Below are 21,646 nucleotides of genomic sequence, written 5' to 3'. Positions count from 1 at the left end.
TAATACCATCTATCGTCTAGTTTCACGTAAATAATAGTTATTCCAGTGTGGCTTATCAGTAGAGTTAAAGATTTCGCTTTCATGAGTACTTAGGAAGAAAACTACGGTGTGGCCCAGTGACTGAGTATCGACCCTGAACCAGGAGGTCATGGTTCGATTCCCAGTCAGGGCACATGCCCGTGTTGGGAGCTCCATCCCCAGGGTGGGGCCATGCAGGGGGCAGCCAATCAATGATTCTCTCTCACCACTGATGGCTCTCTCTCTCCTTCTCCCTTCCTCTCTGAAACCAATAAAAAAAAAAAAATTTTTTTTTTAAAAAGATGCTGCTAACTTGAGGAATCTCGTTTTCTTTATTTAAAAAAAATATTTATAGAGTAGAGTGGGTAATCTACTGCTTTTGCTTTCAATTTGTCCTCAATAATTAGAAAACTCTCCCTCAGGCCCCCCTGGGAGTTCCCAGCACTGTCAGCTTCAGCCCACCAGCACAATCTATTTTGCTTATGGGGAATGGATCTCCCATAGCACAGGCTTCCGAGCAAAAATCCCACAAGAAAGCTTTTCTTTTAACAAGATACAAATAGCACAAACTAAAAGCAAAAGATTGAAAAACTTGACTTTATTAAAATTTGAACTTTTGTTTAGTTATCAAATGATACCAGAAATAAAGATAGGCCACAGATACAGTGAAGATACTGGCAACACATATAACTGACAAAAGATCTAAAGAAATCACACTGCTTGGCAAAGCTCAGTAGGAAAATAGGTAAAAGACATCAACAAGCAATTTACAAAAGAGGGAAATAAAGGCCAAAAGACTTCTTAAAAGAAAATTCTCAACCTCGACTAGTAATAAGGAAAATAGTAATTAAAACTATGGTAGGATTCCATTTCATACCCATCAGAATGACAAAAAATAAGATAATACCCAATGTTGAAGAGTGAGGCAACAGAGACTTATATTCTAGGGTAAGACGTACAAACACTTTAGAGAGCAAAACTGGAAATGGTCAGAATCTAGTAATTCTTCTCCCAGGTATATATCCTGCCTACAGACACTCTCACACATAAGTACAAAACAGGCAAAATAATGTTCACTGCTACACTGTATATAGTTACAAAATTTTGAAATAACCTAATTGTCACAAAAGGAATTGTTAAGGTGCAGCTTTTTTTTTTTAAATATATTTTATTGATTTTCTACAGAGAGGAAGGGAGAGGGATGGTTAGAAACATTGATGGGAGAGAAACATCAATCAGCTGCCTCTTGCACACCTCCTACTGAGGATGTGCCCGAAACCAAGGTACATGCCCTTAACCGGAATCGAACCTGGGACCTTTCAGTCCGCAGGCCTATGCTCTATCCATTGAGCCAAACCAGTTAGGGCAAAGTGCAGCTTTTTCATACACACACACAAGTGTGTTTTATACCACAGACATCATATATTTATTTATATACCACAAAAAAGAAAAAATAACAATTGTAAGGGCAAAGCATTGATTTTAAAATGTATCACAATTTCAAAGCAGTTACAATGTACGAAAAGCTGTGCATGTTAGAATTAATCATGCGCAGCAAAATGAATTAGCTGAAATTACACATTCAACATGGATAAATCTCAAAACAACAATGTGGGGAGGGGGGTCAAGTTACAGAAGAGCATGTACCATTTATTACAAAATTAACAGCGACAAATATATACTGTGCTTTTAGATATAGTAAGTATGCGGTAAGGTATAAAAACATGTGTGGAAATGATAAAAATGCCAGAAAGAAAGAAAAAAAGACTTCAATTATATGTACTGTCATTTTGCACCCAGGATGGCAGTTGCATGAAAATTAATTCTATTACTCTATACTTTCATAGCCAAAATTTACATTATTTTTATTTTTTCTATTTCAGAAAACTTTTGCAAGTTGTTTTATTTACAATGCCAAGTTTTAAAAGGTCACTGGACCTTTTAACTGGACAATAAACTAGGCAGAAATTGCTTTGCAAAAAGAGGGAAAGCCCAAAATGCCACTGTTTATAGAGAACCCACAATTTAGTTTTATTCAGAGCAACGAAAAAAGATACTTTTGATCATATTGGAAGAAACTTAGCCATACATTTGGAATCTAAACCCAAATTACACATGCAATGAGGACAATATTCTGCTAATACAATTGATTTGTATTTGTCTTCTGTTTGTATTATATTAACAATTATAAAAGAGCAGTGCTCTAGTATTTGGAACAATCCTTACAGTGTTAGTGTCAGGCACAACTTTTCCTTCTCTTCACACCACTGGTTCTCTTTGCGTACCTGGGCTTCCTCTTCTTCAGTAAAGTCCATTTTGATATGCAAGGTCTTGTAAATCTTCTCAGCAGTTTTCCCCTTGATCATATTGGCAACAGTCTTGCATGTAACATCAAGCAAACCTTTGATGTCTAAATAGTTTGCAGCCAGAATAAGTTCAACAAGTGTTCCTTGGTCAACGTTGAGGAATTCGTGGTCCCAAACAGGGATGTCATCTGTTTGCTTTTCTTTGTTCTCATCGTCCTCAGGAGGAGGAGGTCATCCTTGTGGTGGGCGCACCACTGAATGACCTTTTTAATATTGTCGCATTAACATTGGGTAGAGGAACTGGGTCATCATCGCCTTCTTCATCCATTCCCAGCTCTTCTAACATGGTCTTGATAGTCACAGACTGTTTGCCAATTTCAATATCAACTTCAAATATCTCTCCATCAGAACGCTGCAACTTAATTGAAGGCATGGTGCTAGTCTCAAGGAGAGAGCGGGCGGAGGCTGACGAGAGCAGCTAGTGGGGCAGCGTGAGCAGACTCAAGAGAGAAAAGTGGAGAACAAGGCCACTTACCATTATTTTTAAATGAAGGGGGGGGGGGATCTACCAAATAATGGAACGTCTTTAATTGTATTCTTTTAATTTCAAAAAAATATAACCAACCATTTTAGATATTTTATTAGCATATTCAATTAGCCATACTCTATTTCATTCCATTTATATTTCTATCTTCAATTTTTTTTTTAATTCAAATCAAGTAAAGACATTTAGGAACAGGAAGAATTTAGCAATAAATAAACATTTTTTTTAAAAAATCTTTATTGTTGAAAGTATTACAGATGTCTGTTTTATCCATTGACTCCTTCTAGACTCCCCTCTCCCCACCACCACCACCACCAAATAAACATTTTTTTCATCAATGAGCTCCCAGCAAGAGGCAAAGATATGTACATATATAACTACAACACTGAGGGCAATAACATAAGGATGCAGGCAGCAAAGAAAAGGGGATGATTAGTATATGCCCTAAAGGAGCACAAAGGATTCAGTAAAAAGTTAACCTAAAAGTTAAATTTGGAAGGTGGTGGGAAGAAGTCTGCTATGAAGGAGAGGATATTCCTTGCAGTACAAACCAACAGCATATGTAAGGACAGAGACTAATGAAAAACACGACATACTGGCTACAACAGCGCCCACAATTTATGGTTGGCCAAATCGGACCCAGACTATTTTTGTATGACCCACAAGCTAAGAATGGTTTTTACATTTTTAAAGAGTTGTTGTTTTTTAAGACCACATGTGGCTTGCAAAGCCTAAAATATTTGCCAACTAGCTCTGTAAGAAAGTCTGTCAATCTCCACACTAAAACGTAACTTGCCAGTGGAGAGGGCAGCTAGAGAAAAAGATGGTCCTTGAGAAGAAAGACAACTTTAAAAAGACATTGTAAAGAACCTTGTCTTCCAGGCCGAGTCATAGTCAAATTAAAACACAGGATCATATTTGTATTTTTAAAAGATTACTCAGGCAAATCTGTGAAGGATAAACTAGAAAGGAATAATAATGGAGCCGTGGAAAGATGATTGTAATAGTCCAGATGATAGCTGATCAGAGCCTGAGCAAAGGCATACACTAAGGGGATGAAGTCGAAAGGACTGACTGTCAATAGGTAGGTAGAAGGAAGAACCACACAACTTGGTGAGGAGTGAAGAAAGGAAGGAACTGACACAACCATGTTTCTGGCTTGAAAAAATGATCACTAAATAATAATAGAAAACGTTTTTTAAAAAAGCAGAAGGAGAATTTAAAGGTAAAATTGAACTCAATTTTAGATGCTGAGTTTGAGGTGCCTTGTGACTTAGCCTGAGTTCCCTTAAATGTAGAATCTTAAAGAAAGACGTATATTCAGGGAGTTTATTTTAGAAGATTACCTCAGAGGGCAAAAGTGAGGTATCTGGGGAATAAGTCCGGAAAAAGAAAAAAAGCAAATAATAAATGTAAAGGAATGATAGAATTAAAAATTTACCATTTGGCAACAATCATAACTGATTCAAGCAAGAATTATCAATGGATGCAAAAACTGGTGGGTGAAAGTTGGAATAACAACGTTTGTTGGGAGACAATTCAACGTGAGCATGTTTCTCCATGTCTTGTAAGCAGAGACACCGACTGCCTTTGTTCTGGAGTCGCTTCTGAAAGGTGTTTGTATATTGAACAGCCTTCGTAGTAGAAATAGTGTTTTCCTCCTGAGCAAAGGGCAGGTTGTCTAATGTCCAGTAAGATAAAGATAATGACTCCCTCTTGGCTAAATGTCAGGCAGGCTTACTTGCCCCTTATATAAGATTCAAGTCTCCTACAACATGACTCCTTTTGTGCAGGGGTCACCTGGTCCTGTTCACATCACCCAGTGGGAACCGAGCTGGGGGACAAGGCAAATACTGACATACTGACTACATTGCTATTACTATGAGTAAAAAAGTCCTTTATCTCTGGCCCCCTCCAAAAAAAGTCCTTTATCTCCTATCTGCTGCCAGCGTCCATGGCTAATGTGTTATCTTGCAAGACCCTTTCGAGTTCTTGCCATTTACACAGCTTCAAAATACACCCCCACAAGATAGGTATTAATCAAAAAGAAGAAACCAACAGATGCCACCTTAACCAAATGATCAATGTTAACATCACATGCCTCCTGATATGATGAGCTAGCAGCAACACACTTCACTGTGATATTTCTAAGCTCAAGACAAACAAATCCAAATTGAGGGCCATTCTTAAAAAACACATAGTATAGGTCAAAATGTCAATGTCAGGAAACAACACAAAAACTGAAACACTTTTCAGATTACACAAAACTAAAGAGACATAAAAACTTGTAGGGAAAAGTTGGGTAAAAGGATATCATGTCTATAACTTACTCTCAAAAAGTTCAGCGGGGGGGAGGGGGGAGTAATACAATATAAAGAGAAAAGGTAAATATTTGCGAATGGGGTAAAATGTTAATGTTTAAAGAATTTAGGTTAAAGATATACAAGAATCCTTTGTACTATTTTTTAACTTTTCTGTAGGTCTGAGCTTTTGTCAAGTGATAAACAAAAAGAATATGAGTGACAGGCATAAAACAATGTTTTTCTTGCACAAGGCTGCTCTTCAAGGGTTACACATTTGGGGATGAACTGCTGAATATGTTAGGCAAGCCCAAATCACCTAAAATCTAGAATGATCAGGCATACAATGAGCCCTGGGATCCATCTTCTGCCATCCTATATAATAAAAGGCCAGACCATAAGCGTAACAACCGGAACAACCACTCGACCAGTCGCTATAAGGTGGGAGGCCTACAAGGGAAACCAGCTGGCTGGTGGTGGCGGCAGGGCAGGCCGAGAGCCTGCGAGGGAAACTGGCTGGCTGGTGGTGGCAGGGCGGGATGAGGGCCAGCGAGGGGAACCAGGTGGCTGGCGGCGGCAGCGGCAGCCAGGGACTGGCAAGTGGGCAGAAAATGGCCCCGATAGCAGGCTAGGCCTAGGGACCCTACGCGTGCACGACTTCGTGTGCTGGGCCTCTAGTCATTAATAAAAAAGTATTCATAAGCAGTGAAAGAAAATCTTTTCATTTAAAAGTATTACTTAATTCACAGTATTTTTGGAACTTTTAATTATTGTGTAATTTCCTCATCAATAGAGACTAAAATTAGAATTTCACTATGTGGACAAATAAATTTGACAATAAAAAGGCCTTTTCATTCTTGAAAGGATAGAAAACCCCAGTACTATTCTATGCAGGGCTCTACAATAGGAATTAGAAAATGGAACTACATAACTAGCAATATTCAGATAATAAAAAGTAGTTTCTAGTCAAACTTTTATTTCTAAATTTCTTTGTAATTTAAGAGCATATTTATAAAAGACAAAATAACATGTCTTCTTAGAATAAAAGATGGGATATATAAAAAAATATGCTTTTAGTGTGAATAGTAAATGAGTTTAACTCTTCACTGGCTGTTTAAATCTCAGTATTTTAAATACCTATATCATTAACAGGTTGTTTTACCAGTATTCTATCCAGGAAAATTAGTTACACTAATATATTTCACATAAATATTTTCACATAACTGTACCACCACATGCTGTAAAACTTCATAAAATAAAACCTGCTGTCTGAGATGCCCACAAAACATTTATTTGAAAACACTAAAGTCTTGGGTATTTTCCATCAGCATTGTGAACAAAGCATCTCGGGAATGTGTTGACTATAACACAAAATCAGCATGTTAAATAACAAGCTTCGTCTGACTTAGCAAAAAATTCTAGCTTTTGGAACAGAAAATGACCTGTTGGGTATTTCAAAGCTGCTAGAAATTACCCTGCCAATATAAATCTTTATTTAAGAAAGGCTAGAAGGAGTTAATTAAAAACGGTATTCAAGGACTATTCTTACTACAGCATATAATTCCCTAGTATTTTTCAAACCATGTATCAAAACTCAGAAATGGGAATATTGACTAAAAATAAAAAGTTCACCCAAAGCACTCTCTTCCTTGAAGTAAACTTTAAGCTTAACAACTCAAATCTAGTTTATAAAACTTAAGTACAAAAGAACATTTTATTTCAATTCATCATACAATACCAATGTCTACCAGTGGGGGTGGGGAATGACTGCTTTGCAGATATTGCAAATAAAATAGGATGCTATGATAAAGCCAGAAAAAATAATAATAAGTTTTATAACTTTGGGTTATGACAACTCCCTTAACAGAAAGCCAAATAATTTACTTTCTACTTTATAGGAAATATGTCCCCAAAACCACCACGAGCCTTGGTCGGTTTGCCTCATTGATTAGAGCGCGGGCCTTCAGACCAAAGGGTCACGGGTCAAGGGCACATACCTGGGTTGTGGGTTTGATCCCTAGCCCCAGTCCAGGTGGAGGTGGAGCCAAGGCAACCCACCAATCCATGTGTCTCTCTCAGGTGGATGTTTCTCTCTCTCCCCCTTGCCTCCCTCTCTTCCACTCTCTCAAAACACACCATGACATTTTTATTTACTTTAAAAATCCATGTAAAGATAAGTATGAAACATGAAAGATGAAGAAAGCAAAGGTCAAATAATTCTTACTGGAACACCTCCTAAACCAATCTACTTTTTCCCCCCTTTTAATCCTTAAAGAATGACATGTTTTTATTGATTCTTTTAGAGAGAAACATCAATCAGCTGCCTCTTACAGGCACCCTGACCAGGGGATGGAACCCCGAAACCTAAGTATGTGCTGGAGCCGGTATAGAACCTGAATCCTTTTGTTGTAAAGGAGGACGCTTCAACCAACTGAGCAACCTGGCAAGGGCCTAATCTACCACTTGAAACAACTCAAATCAACAGGGGAAGTTCAATCCTAGATTAATAATTTGCTCAAATGTCCAATCAATGTTTCTCTCTCACATCGATCTCCCTCCCTCCCTCTCTCTCTCTCTCTCTCTCTCTCTCTCTCTCTCTCTCTCCCCCCACTTCCCTCTCTCCAAAATCAATTTTTTTAAAAATTTAAAGTTTCAAACATAAACAACAATAAAAATGAGTAAGGCCCTGGCTGGGTAGCTCAGTTGGTTAGAGCATCATCCCAATACACCAGATTTAATCCCTGGTCAGAGCACATATAAGAATCAACCAAAGAATGCATAAATAAGTGGAACAACATATCAATGTTTCTTTCTCTTTCTCTCTGAAATCAATAAATAATTTTTTTTAAAAAGAGAGAAATGAGTGAGGACACAAAAGAGGAAATACAGAAAAAGAAACCAATTTGGAAATAAGGTAGTCAATTCGGTTTGAGCTACCCGTTGGGGAGAAATAATGAGATCATAGTTCAAAAGATGAGCTGAAAGCTCATACCTGAATAGGGTATAGTAGAGATTATGCAATCATCTGGAGAAATACGGTACATAAGCTATGAATGAACAGGAAAATACTGCCAAGGGCTGAGAAGTAAATAGAAATTTACATAGGGGCTATAGTACACATTTAATAAGTTTGGAAGAAACAGAAAAAATAGGTCCAGAGACTTAAGGAGGCCCAATTAAAGGATAGCCACTTAAAATCTCAGATACCTTTTTAAAAGGCTGAAGGAAAAAAAAGACCAAGGAATAAAAAGAGGGGACTTGAAGTTACTGGAGAGGCTCAAGATGCTGAAAACACAATTCAGAATGAAATCCACAACAGAGAATAGGAGGTAATCCTGGAGGGAAAGGGATGTTGCTTTCCTGAGAAAGTAGTGAAAATACAATGTGTACTGGTACAAGTTACCTTCAGAGGTAGAGGGTTGGAAATCTGCAGGAAGTTCATACCTATTGACCCGTATGAGGGAAACAGACTCATCTGCTACACGTAAAAGAGGTGAGGAGTACAGTGGGTTTTGAGAAGTTAAATGTGTATATGACACATTCACAAGTACCTGGTCAGGTACCTGTCAAGCTACTTGATAAAGATTTTCTACATGGAATAAGGGACATAGGTAGAATGTAGCATGCCTGTATTTGGTTACTTTTATAATCTATATACATAAAGAGGTAATATGCAAATTGTCCGGGACACCGTAATGTCACGACCGCTCAGGAGGGGGCTGCGCGCAGGTGGGTGGGAGGGGACTGCGTGGGAGGTGAGGCAAGCCATGGATGCCGTGGTGGCTTGAGCAGGCCCGGAATGAAGGCAGACAGGGGGGCCTGCCAGCGCCGGCCGCAGCAGCTTGAGCAGGCCCAGAACAGAGACAGCCGCCGCACGCCAGCAGTCCCGTCTCTGCGCATGAGCTGCAGAGGAAACACCTTTTCTGACCGCTCATTGGCTAAGCTCCCAGTACACCACTTGCAGTGTTCTTGGTAACTTGGGTAATAAGAATCCAAGAAGGTGATCTAGGGTTTCTCCACCGCACTCCTGGAGGAAAAAATAAGGTCCACTGCTGGAGGGGCTAAGAAATGTCATATCCTACCCTAGCCAGTTTGGCTCAGTGGATAGAGCCTCGGCTTGCGGACCGCAGGATCCAGGTTTGATTCTGATCAAGGGCATGTACCTAGGTTGCAGGCTCCTTCCTGGCCGGGGCCCAGGTCAGGGCTCATGCAAGAGGCAACCAATCAAAGTGTCCCTCTCACATTGATGTTTCTCTCTGTCTTTCCCTCTCTCTTCCACGCTCTCTAAAAATCAATGGAAACATATCCTCAGGTGAGGATAAAAAAAAAAAAAAAAAAGAAATGTCATATCCTATGAAAGAGACATCTTGAAAATGCCTAAAGAAAGTTGTCATTTTTTCGTGGTGAAGGGACTGGAGTCCGTGTTGATGAAAACACCTTGGCAGCTGTGGTGGCCAGCAGTGGCAGCAGCAGCAGAGTGATGGGGGTGGCGCCTTCCCCTGATTAGCCCAGTCGCCTCCCTCTCTCCCCACCTCTCCCTAAGGTATCAGTAGGACATCCCCTGAGGGCTCCTGGACTGTGAGAGGGGGCAGGCTGGGCTGAGGGACCCCCCCCCCCTCCAGTGCACGAATTTCGTGCACCGGGCCTCTAGTAATAAAATATTTGATTCCCCAATTCTATTAGGCACTTTAGGGATAAAGAAATCTTTTAAGACATGGTTTTTGACCTGAAGAAACAGTTCAGATACTATTTTACATTTTTAAATGTAACCTTTTCCTAAAATGTAATATTGTTACCTTCTAATAGGTTATAAATTGAGGTATTTCATTTTCTTCAAATCAGAGTAAAGGGAAACAATTTTACACATTTAAATGTGAGATAGTTTAAAGAGATTTTGCAAATTACAGAGTAACCATTAGAAATACTTTCAGAAATGCCATGCTAAGATTAGGGCATTTTACAAGGCAAACATTTCAACTATTTTATACTCAAAAGCTACTGGTAAACCAATTGTGTTACAGTCCTTAACACCCTAAGTAAGTTTTGATACAGAATTCCATTTTAAATATACATGTATAAAATATTGAAATATTACCAAATTGTCAAATTTCATTTAAGAATATGTCATATAGAATTATAGGAGGAACGAAATACAATACTTGCCCTTTGCATGACTCTGCTTTAAGAACCCCAAGTTAATTGTACTTTTGATTTACATAAGTTAAATATACAAACAATATCCCTTCTGTTTAGTGCTTTCAAATAAGTTACAGCTAGTAATTTCAATATTCTTAAAAGGACCTTAAAATTGAATTCTATCTATACCCTATTTTTCCCCTTCTATTTTCTTTCCACAGGTCGGCACAGGAATGGGGTTTGAAAAGCACTGTATCCCAAATTTAGAAGAAAGGTAATAATATAATTTTAGAAAGGCAAACCTATTAGAATTTTCTCAGGCAATGCAAGAATTATGCCCAAAAGGAAAAGAACTGAATTATTAACTATATATGAGAAATATGACCTTTTCCTTGATTTATTTAAATTTTTATTTACTGATTTTGAGAGAGAGAGAGAGAGGAAGAGAAGGAGGGAGGGAGGGAAAGAGAGAGGGAAATAGGGAGAGGATGGGGAGAGAGTAAGGACAAGAGGGAAGGGAGAGAGGGGGAGAGAAAGAGAGAGAGAGAGAGAAACATCAATTTGTTGTTCCACTTATTTACACATTTATTAGTTGAGTCCTGTACGTGCCTTGCCCAGGTTTCAAACTTGCAACCTTGGAGTATGAGAATAACACTCTAATCAACTGAGCTACCTGGCCAGGGTGATCTTCCCCTTGATTTAAATTAATATACAGCATGTCTTTATAACCTTTAGACTATTAAACTGGTTATAATTTTATTATCACCAAAATAAAATTCATAGAATTTTTAAATGGTTTTTGTTTTGGTTTGGTTTGGTTTTGTGGTAAGGGTGGTGACACACAACATGAAGAAACTGAACTATTCCTGGTAACTTAAATATCTCATATTTAACAAAATGAAATGAAGTCTTAAGAAATTTGATTGTGCTATACTAGTATTTAAATCATTATTTTCCTCAGGCAGTATTTTCCAACTCATGCACACATACAGATATAAAAGAAAATTTCCAGTACTTAGCTAACTTCACCTACTACTTGTTCAAAGCAGGGATTGTGTCTTAACTCTCTTCATTCATAGCACAGAACTTAGCACTTAGTGACATTCAAAGATGTACTAGATAAAATAGTTTTCATACAAATATTTTATAATTTTTCTGCCCGACATTAAATTTTTTTTCATCTGTGGTCAGTCGGTGATCCAGCTATAATGAAATATTTAAAGTATGCTCAACAGGTTAAAAATCTAATATTTTTAACCCAATACTATTCTTAATTAACTAAAATATATGAAACTATAGTCCTGGTTGGTATAGTTCAGTTGGTAGGAGTGTTGTAGGGTCAAGGGTTCGATTCCAGGTCAGGGCACATACCCAGGTCGCAGGGTTTGATCCCCAGTCTAGGCATGTATGGGAGGGAACCGATCCATGTTTCTCTCTCTCTCCCTCTTCCTTCCTCTCTCTCTAAATTCAATAAAAACATACCCTCGGGTAACTATTAAAAATAAATAAAATAAACAATACGAAACTACAACTAATAAACTGCAGGGATACTTGTGCCTTCTCCACTGAAACTGATTGTAAGTTAGACCAAAATATGTTTTTGTTTTGTTTTGAGAATGTAGTGAAGCATGGCATCATAACCTGTAATTTTCCATTTGTCACTATACTCTATTTAATATTTCAATAGAAATTGTAACATATTACATATTTAAGTCCTCGGAAGCATTAATTTAAATTATACGTTAGAAGAAATGTCTCTAGAAAGTCAGGTTCAATTTTCAATATGTTATCACTTTATCTAACTTATTAACTATTTAAGACTGTAGCATTATATATCTAAAGTCGTATAGTTTACCCAACCTACAAGACTCTCGTTGTATTATTAAACAGATAACACAGTCAAAATACATGCAAATAATTTTCAGGCCGTTAAATAACTGCTTTATAGGGTAAGATACATTTTCTAAGCAAGTTTGCTATTTTATTTTTTAAAAACTGTAAAGTAGTTTTCAACTTATGGGTAATATGAAAGTAGGGAGAAGCTGAAGAAGTTGAAGTTAATATAAATGTTTTTTAGTAAGTCAAATACTTTCGAAAGATTTCTAAACTGTAATAATTGGCTAGTCATATACAGCCAAGTTTCACATTGTTTATCACAGCTTAAAGACAATTTTCTTGGTAAGCCATCCGTAATCAATTATAATTTATAATAAATGGCTACAAAATTTTAAAGAGGGGAGAGAGTGACTCATATTGTGTTCATGTGATTATTTCAATGTCTATCATAATTTTTTCATATTAGAAAAGATGCTTCAGCATTAACAATTATGCCCCAAAAAAATGTATCTGACCATCCCTGCCATCCTTTATTTTTTTCATCCTTTGTTTTCAAGGTAACCAAGTGTTATAACCTAAAGGATCCATCTTTCACAATTTAGGTCCTTACCTTAAGGAAAAAGTACAGCTCAAATGACCAAAGAACTTCATTTTCTTTTATTATTATTCTCTAAACCTCCACTTCTTTTAATTACAAAAAAGCAAAGAAAATACAACATAAAAAGTGTATCAGGAAACCTACTCTTTAAAAGAAGAAATGTTTATCTCAAAAGGTAAAAATTGACTGTGTCACTGATATCAGAAAGGTCAGGGCTTAATTCAGTTTGAAAAACCTAGATTCATATATGATGTGCATCTTTTTTTTAATATATTTTTATTGATTTCAGAGAGGAAGGAAGAGGGAGAGAGAGAAACATCCATGATGAGAGAAAATCATGGATCGGGTGCCTCCTGCAAGTCCCCCACTGGGGATCGAGCCCACAACCCAGGCATGTGCCCTTGACTGGAATCAAACCTGGGACCTTTCAGTTCAAAGGCCGATGCTCTAACCACTGAGCCAAACCAGCTAGGGCTATGAGGTGCATCTTAATTTTATTATTAAGGATCTCCAAAGACAAAAAAAAAAAAAGTATTCCTATAAATCAAACCCATTTTAATAGGAATAATATGTTCTATGCTCGTCATCCAAGTCAGGCCTAGAACATAAGATTTTTCTTTAATTGGATAGAAAGCTTATATTCCCGAAATTCTACATTAAGCAAAAAAGTCTTTTAGATTGAAAAACAAAAGACACAAAGTGGAAGGGGGCAGGATTTAAAAAAAAAACTGGTCGAGGATGATAAACAGATACTATTTCACAAGACTGATCACCTAGCAGGTGTCACGGCATTTTTTTTCTCTTCATTTTTTTAAGCCTCACCCGAGGATATGGTTTTGTTTTGTTTTGTTTTAACTGGTTTTAAAGATAAAGGAATTAGGGGGTGGGGGAGTGGATAGAAAGAGAGTGGGGGGAGATCCATCTGAGAGAGAAACATGGTTCGGTAGCCTCCTATTCTCACCCCAACCAGGAATCCAATCTGCCACCTTCGTGGTGTACTGGAGGACGCGCCAGCCAGCTGAGCCACCTGGCCAGGGTGTCACTGCATATTCTCAATCTTTTCCCCAAGCTACCACAATACTTAATTGACTATAACTAAATGAACTTTGGATGCTAGCAACTTCAACATTTAAAGTGAAAACAGATTTATAACCACACCAATCTCTTCCCCGCACTGTGGCCCAGCTTCCTCTCCTTACCTGCCCCACCAGCTTCCCTCTCACTCCCTCTCCCACAGGGAAAAAACAAACAACTGGCACTTTTAGAATATTAGAGAAATTGTTTGGTAACAAAATACATTTAAGGTAAAAGATACTATACTGTCTTTGGTTTGTTTTATTTCAAAGCCTTCCTGTTGGAAAAAGACAGCTTACAGAAGTACTGATTGTGGGGCCATGGCAGGGTAGCTCTGTTGGTTAGAGCATCATCCCAATACACCAAGGCTTTGGGTTCAATCCCCAGGGCACATACAAGAATCAACCAATGAGTGCATAAATAAGTGGGACAACAAATCCATGTCTGTATCTCTCTCTCTCTCTCTGTGTGTATGTCTCCCTTTCTTTCAAATCAATAAAAAAAAATTTTCAATAAAAATTATATAAAATATTTTAAGTACTGATTATTTCATTCATTTCTAAACATAAAAGAAAAAATCAATTAAATGACTTAACTATCCCAAACCACAAATGGCACCCTAAAAATACAGTATTTTCAATATGCACCCAGGTTTTTTAGTTTCCACATAAATACCAAGAGCAGAGGCTCTAAGTCCCTTAGCATAACAGCGGTGTGCCTCAGAATCAAGGCAATATGTTGCCTTTGTGTAGTGACATATGGCCCAAGTATCAACTGAGGAAAGCAGCGTGAACTGCTCAAGAGGTCAAGGTCTAATTTGACAAACAGTTGGGTAAAATATATAACATACACCCTCTATCTCTATTCTAGCTTGGTCCTAACCGTGATTTAGATAAGGTCCAAACCAACAGCTATGACAAAGCTACAGAATCAGCACACTAACACTAGGTTATTTTTCACCAAACCACTCTTAATTACACCAAGCCAACCAAAAGAAGTGGACTGTATTTCCTTAAGGTGTGTGGGGCGAGAGAGGCAACTTTTAAAAAGCAATACAATATACTGGTAGATTCTTCCATTTTAACAAAGTTCTAGTTTGTCTAGAAGTAACTTCCAAGTTAACAAGCCACATTAGAAATCTCAACTTCAGACACTAGGAAATAAGGACAGCTGCAAACCCAGAAATTTTACATGAACATTTCTTTTAACAGCAACAATATAATCATCACATAGCAAGTTATTTTGTGTCCGCGGCAAGAATAACTCTAAAGAGGTATTTTAAATATGGAGAATTTCAAAGTTCCTTAGATCAAACACCCTTAAATTTATATATTGCTATCTACAAATGTAAAGTTGCAATGGAATGACATTTTTTGTCTCTGAATTAACCACCAATAATGCAATTCTAACCGACCATATCACCACTCTTAGTGAACTGCTAGACTGAGAATAGCATATTAAGAAAGTTAACTCCTTTACCTTGCAAAATTAACTTCAAAAGTTACCAAAATAAGTCATTCTGACATTCAAATGGAAAATAATAGCCCTAGCTGGTTTGGCTCAGTGGATAGTGTCCACCTGCAGATTGAAGGGTCCCAGGTTCAATTCCCGCCAAGGGCACATGCCGGGTTGCAGGCTTGATCCCCAGTAGGGGGCGTGCAGGAGGCAGCCGATCAATGGTCTCTCTCATCATTGATGTTTCTATCTCTCTCTCCCTCTCCCTTCCTCTCTGAAATCAATAAAAATAAATATTTTTTTAAAAAAAAGAAAATAGCATGCAAACAAGTATTTCATTCAATGGGTGGGAAATAGTATTTCAGCATTCTGAAATTTACATTTGCCCCATACTCACTTCCATATATAGGCGTGTCCCCAAAAAATGTATACACAGACTTTGAGTAATTACCAGTATAAAGGCAGTGTTTATTAAAAATACATTTCATTTTCAAAACTGAGCTGTTGTTAAAGTGTGTAAACATTTTTGGGGACACCCTGCATATGCCTTCAGTGCTCATGTATGAAATGTTAAAAACAAAAGCTGAATAAAGAAGTGCATTTGACAACTGTTGCTATTTTAAATTGCAAGGGGGCTTTCAATTCCTCACGCTAAACAAATACTTATATGCCCTGCCGTACTAGCTACAGCAACCTACCTCTGTAATTTGCACCTTATTATGGCATCCCATGACGGAACATCCAAAAAATTAAAATAGTATGATCTGAAGCTTCTTTTCAAGCATGTTTACAAGAAGAATTATCTCACAAAACCATCCACTTTTATGTGACTCTAAATCTCCATGCCTAGAAGCCAATGACTGGTTTACAAGCAAGATAATGACTAGTTCACTGGAAAAGGTATTATGACAATAAACTAAGACTGGCTCGCCATGTTATGATCTGCTTGCCTAATATGTATGTTTAGCTACTGGAGTCAGCAATGTCCAAATATAAAATTGAAACATTTAATGGCTGGTTCTGTTCTAGATTTCAAGCTCATCTTACCTTTTTAAAGCATGGTTTTAATCTAAGAAATTTTTTTAGTATTTTTCCCTAGAGTAGAAAAAAAAATTTACAAAATTGTTATTCCATTTTCCCATGACAAAAAATGAAATGTCCAAAATCTCAACTATTTCAAAACACCTCTCTACCTTAACAGAATTAAAAAAATAAGTTTTAAAAAATAATCTTCAAACAGGTTCAACATTATATCCCCAAAATAAGAAGCTTTCAAAAATTTATGAATGCACCCATAAGTATACCATGAAACGCCTTGTTGCATGAAATGCCTTGTTGAATTAAGCATAAAGAACTTTATTTGGTTGGTTACATTTCAGTTATTGTTAAATGACATGAAGGCATAAGGTACCAAATAAAACTATGAAAATGTGTGTTTTTTTTAAAGATCACTCATATTTTGTTTACTTAAGTACTGTTTAATCATGACCTATCAAAACCTTATCATGGCTCATTGTATAAAATTAGCACTGAGCTTGCAAACATAAGCAGAATCCAGACTTATCAAACATATGGTGAGGCTTGCCCAGCTTCTGAAAAATTAAACGAGAATGCGGGATCAACATGTTTTCGTTGGGAACAAACAAAACCCACCGATTCTGCTCACAAGTTTTCATCCAAAATATGATCAAAGGAGGGATCTCTTAAAATATTAGAGAGCCCAGCAATTAAAACTTTGGGGGGAAAAATGAATTGGCTTGATTAGTACTTCCGCTTCAGAAGCTACAGATAACAAGCCAACACCTAAAAATGTTTTTAAAAAAGAATTCAGCCGATCTCCCAACTACTGGAAGGTACACACACAAGCACAGGCTGGTGTGCCAGCTTCCTTTCCCGGCCCTGTACCAGAGACATCAAAGTTGACAAAAGACTGAACCATAAGATTTCCCTCTACACTAGACGATAATCTGAACAACTTCACTGGTGCTCAGAGGAGCTCTTTATAATTAGAAGCAGCGACCCGACAGGTGGAAAAATACATTCTAACCAGGGCAGCAGGAGGTTGGGAAAACACGGCTCAAGGACTGGACGTGTTGTGACTCCTCTGTCGCCGGTCCAGGTAACCCACACACACCCTTCGGAGCCAGTACTCCGGCAGAGACGAGCCTGGGAAACCACCGGCTCCGCGGAGAACCACGTACCATTTCACAACAGCCTTCGCCCTCCCGACGGGAACACCGACATCCTCGCCGCCGGTCCTTCCGCCACTGCTCCCGGCGCCGCGAAGGGAGGCGGGCGGCCGCCACCGTAACGAGAAGCCGGCAACAGCCCCGCCGCGCGGCCGCCACGCCTTCCTCGGGCCGCGGCAGGGGACGCGGGGCGGCGGGTCACATTTCTCCTCCCCGACCGCCACACGCACTCACGGCCCCGCAGCGCACACCCTCCACGCCCGCCGCTCGGCGACGCCGGTGCCTGCCTGGGCCCCAAGGCCAGGACGCAGCCATCGGCCGGGCGCTCGAGTGGCGTGCGTGCGTGCGCGTGTCTGTGTTTGTTCCCCTTAATGGAAGGCAGGAGGTGTCCGCGGCGACGGCCTCGGGCGGCGGCGGGGGAAGAGGCACCCCGTGAGACCAAACAAAACTTCGGTTGCTGGGAAGAGCCGTTGCGCAACCTTGGCAAGGGGCGGCTCGGCCCCAGCGCGGCTTCCCGGAGGCTGCGCCACGGCGCGCACACGCCACGCACACGCCACGCGCGGCCCACACGTTCGGCGGCCTCCGGCCTGGGGCGGCCCGGCCTCGAGGGAGACGCCTGGACTCGCGAGGGCCGGGAGGACACGCGCAGCACGAGCGCGCAGGGGCTGCGGATGGGGGTGCAGAACGCGCGGCGGGTACGCGCCGCTCCGGGGCGCCGGGCCGGCGGGGTTCCCGCTGAGGGGCCCCGGGCCCCGCGAACGAGCTGGTCCCCCAGCCCTGCCCCGCTCCCTTACCTTCCTAGAGGCCTGCGCTCTCCCCTCTTCGGGCGGCCGCAGCCCTGAGCATGTCCGGGGTGGGTGCGGGGCCGTGCGGGGGACGCGGAGCCAGGCGCTTCAGCAGGCGGCACCACCCAGCCCGGGCTCAGCCCCTCTCCGCGGCCGCTGCCATCTTGTCCTGGCGGCTGAGAGGAAACGGCGAAACACCCTCCCTCGGCCGCGGCTGCTGCTGCTCTGGCTGCTGAGCGCCGGGCCCGTCTCCCTCATCTTCCTCCCAGGGATCTGGGTGGGGTCGGCTGGCTGGGGCGACGGGTGGTGCGAGGCCGGCCGGGCGGCCTCCGACTGCGGGGCCTACGGGAGGCGCGGGGTGCGGGGCCCGCGGCGGGTGGGGCCCATTCCTGACGCCCCTGCTGGGAGGGGAGGGGAGGGGAGACAGCCGGGAGGCGAGGACTGCGGGCCCGCCGCTCGGTCTCCTCGGGTCGCCGCGCTGCCGGCAGTCGTCACCAGGCAGCTGCCGGCGGCCGCCCAGTCTCGGGCCCCTCCTCCGCGCCCGCCGGCCTCCGCCGCCTCCGCAGCGCCACCGCCCGCCCGGCCGCGCAGCGCGCTGAGCCCGGGCGGCCCCGCTCCGCTCCGGCCGCGGCGCCTCCGCGAAGCCCCTCCCCGGGCCCGCCCGCTGGCTCGCAGCCGCGCCCTGGGCGCTCCGAGCCCGCCTGGCGGCCGGCGGGGATCCGACCGAGCTCCCTCGCACCAGCCCTCCCCCCAAAAGAAGCGTCCGTCAGCTGTTCCGAACCTCACCTTCCCGGGCCCACTCCGCCAAAAATAGGTATTTTTAAAATATCCTAACCCCCAAAGAAAGGATGAAAAAGCGGAAGCAGGATTTTAACAGGCCTTTTGAGACCCTGTAATCAGTTTCCCCTTATACCCCTTTAGGGTCTGTTTGGGGGGTTTTCTGGGGTCGTTTTTTGGTTTGGTTTGGTTTTTAAGTTCCAAAAATAAGGAAGGGGGAATGCTCAGTCAAGTGAACAATCCCCATTTAACATAGGTCCTTCCCGCTTCCCCATTCCAAAGAGGCAAGAAAATGGTTCAATCAGGTTAAAGAACAGGGGGAAAGCCCTCTTGGATATTTTCCAAGAGCAGCTCTAGGACCCAAATGCCAGTAAATGTGAGGTTCACCCGCCTCCGTGTGGATAGTTCTCCATCAAGTTGTCAATTCCACTCGCAGAGATTAGTTTCCTCCCTCCCGGAGACTGGGAAATCAACAGAATGGCCCATCTCAACGTAATTATAGAACTGTAGAATTTTAGACATGAAGGAACCTTAGAGATCTTTGGTACAAACTCCTAAGTTAGGACAGGGGTTCCAAAAACTTTAGGTGACCTGCCCAAGGTTATACAGCAAAGCCCTGGTCTTTCCCTTTCCTTAGGAAACAACTGACCTAAGAACCTATCATCCCGAGGATTGTTGTGGGTTTTCTAATTGTTTCCTTTTGTTCTGAATTAATGTTTAACTTTTGGGGAATGGAACACCTTTCACTGAGCAATGGAAATGCCCTTTGTTCCCTTCATAATCTTCACTAGAAAGATTGAATCTACCACATACCTATTTGTCCGCAGACATTTTCTCCTCTTCCCCCTTCCCCCTCCCCCCCCCCCCCCCCCAGTCATTTTGTTGCAGAACTGGGCAGGGTAAAGGGAGTGGCTAATCGGTGCATATTAATACTAGTTTTATTCCCGGCTGCTTTTCAAACTGGAAGAATATATTTTGGAGGATGCCTTTAAAAGAGAAAAGTATGCCCTGAGGCAGTTGCAGATAAGATTTTCAAGTGACAGTTGTTTTCTTCAAGTTAGGGAGAATAACCAGTTGAAAAGTCTTCCAAAATAGAAAAACAGTGAGTGTCTCTCAGAGAGAACAGCATGTTAGCCATTCCTTTTTACTTAGTATTATTTACCTTTGTTGTGTGTTTTTTTATGTTTTCATTGATTTTTAGAGAGAGAGAGGAAGGTAGAGGGAAGAGGGAGAGACATAGAAACATCAGTGGGTTGCCTCTAGCACACCCCCCCCTACTGGGGATCCAGACTGCAACTCAGGCATGTGCCCTGACGGAATGGAACCAGCAACCGCTTGGTGCATGGGTCTATGCTCAACCACTGAGCCATACCAGCTGGGCTACTTTGGATTTTTTAAATATATTTTATTGATTTCATAGGGGAAAGGAGAGAAAGAGAGAAACATCAATGATAAGAGAGAATCATTGAGCAGCTGCCTCCTGCACGCCCCCTACTGGGGATCTAGCCGGCAACCCTGGGCATGAGCCCTTGACTGGAATTGAACCTGGGACCCTTCAGTCCACAGGCTGACACGCCAAACCAGCAAGGACTACTTTTGATTTTTTTAAAAAAAACAATAGTTAAAAGAACCAAAAAACGATTTAAAAAAAAACATTCCTCAAAGGACAAAGTTACAGTAATAGAGAATAAGTTAGACAGGAAAAATATTCCACTAGAGCTTCAAATTTTCAGAAATTTTGCAAAACAGTTCTCTAGATCACCTCTAATGGAAGGCTTCCAATTTATGTTTTGTGGCATTGCTACATCTATGAAGAAGCTGAAGATTGAGATTCCCCACCCCCTTTCCTGTCCCTGACATTGGCACTTGAAACACCAAGACACATAAATTCCAGGAAGGGATTCTGTCATTATTTCATTTTTTTAACCATTGCATTGCCAGTGCCTAAAACAGCGATTTATAGTTGTCTTTAGTAAATGTTGCTAAATAAATGAATACTATTAATTCAAGTTGTCCTCTATACCTATCACCGCCTAACAATCTCTTTACTCCAACCTCTCCTCTTTAATCCATTCTGAACATCAACATCCAGAAAATTTTTCAAAATCCCTGATTTAGCCATTTTATGAAGTTTGCAAAAAAGAAAAACAATTTTGGTGCTCACTCTCCCAGAGCAAGCCCATGCCTTTTCTCCCCTTCTTCTCCCTCCCTACCCCGCCCCCCACCCCCCCCACCCCCCCGCCCTTTACTTACCTCTCTCCTACGATCCCAAGGGCCCTTATTTTTATTTTATTTTTAGGGCCCTTATTTTGCCTCTAACTTCTAAATAAACTTTCTCATGTAGTTTGAAAAAAAATGGAGTTTTCATAGTGTTATTTTTTACATGCAAGATGCAAAAGCCATGAGTGTGGCGGGGGGTGAGGCATAGAGATTAGATATTTTGAAAAACTGAAAGACAGTTTTTAGTCAGAGTGAGGATGAATCAAAGCAGATGAGGGGTAGAGGGAGAAGCAAAGGCCAGCTTGTGCTTTATGAATTTATTCTACCAGCAAAGGAAGCTATTGATTTATGAGGGGCACAATATGATCAAAGAAGACATTGGTGCCCTGGCCGGTGTGCCTCAGTTGG

At 41.1% G+C, this 21,646-nt stretch overlaps 1 protein-coding gene and 1 pseudogene across 5 annotated transcripts in view; both read right to left on the bottom strand.

The window, feature by feature from the left end:
* HIPK3 (homeodomain interacting protein kinase 3) overlaps positions 1-18,838 on the bottom strand; it is a 64,931-nt gene extending 46,093 nt beyond the window's left edge. For all 4 annotated transcript variants that reach the window (XM_079787676.1, XM_079787678.1, XM_079787677.1 and 1 more), the window contains exon 1: positions 18,251-18,838. The gene's annotated coding sequence lies outside the window, so the exon portion shown is untranslated. The remainder of the gene's footprint in view (positions 1-18,250) is intronic.
* On the bottom strand, positions 463-18,232 carry LOC307109110 (S-phase kinase-associated protein 1-like; annotated as a pseudogene). Its single transcript, XR_013815278.1, has 2 exons — positions 17,469-18,232; positions 463-2,824 (listed from the first exon to the last, which is right to left on the bottom strand). The product of XR_013815278.1 is annotated as an S-phase kinase-associated protein 1-like (transcript).
* Positions 18,839-21,646: the final 2,808 nt, after the last annotated feature.

Source organism: Cnephaeus nilssonii, assembly GCF_951640355.1.
Source record: "Cnephaeus nilssonii genome assembly, chromosome: 13".
Lineage (NCBI taxonomy): Eukaryota > Metazoa > Chordata > Mammalia > Chiroptera > Vespertilionidae > Cnephaeus > Cnephaeus nilssonii.
The sequence above is the reverse complement of the archived record's forward strand: the minus strand, read 5'-3'. Positions and strand labels throughout refer to the sequence as shown.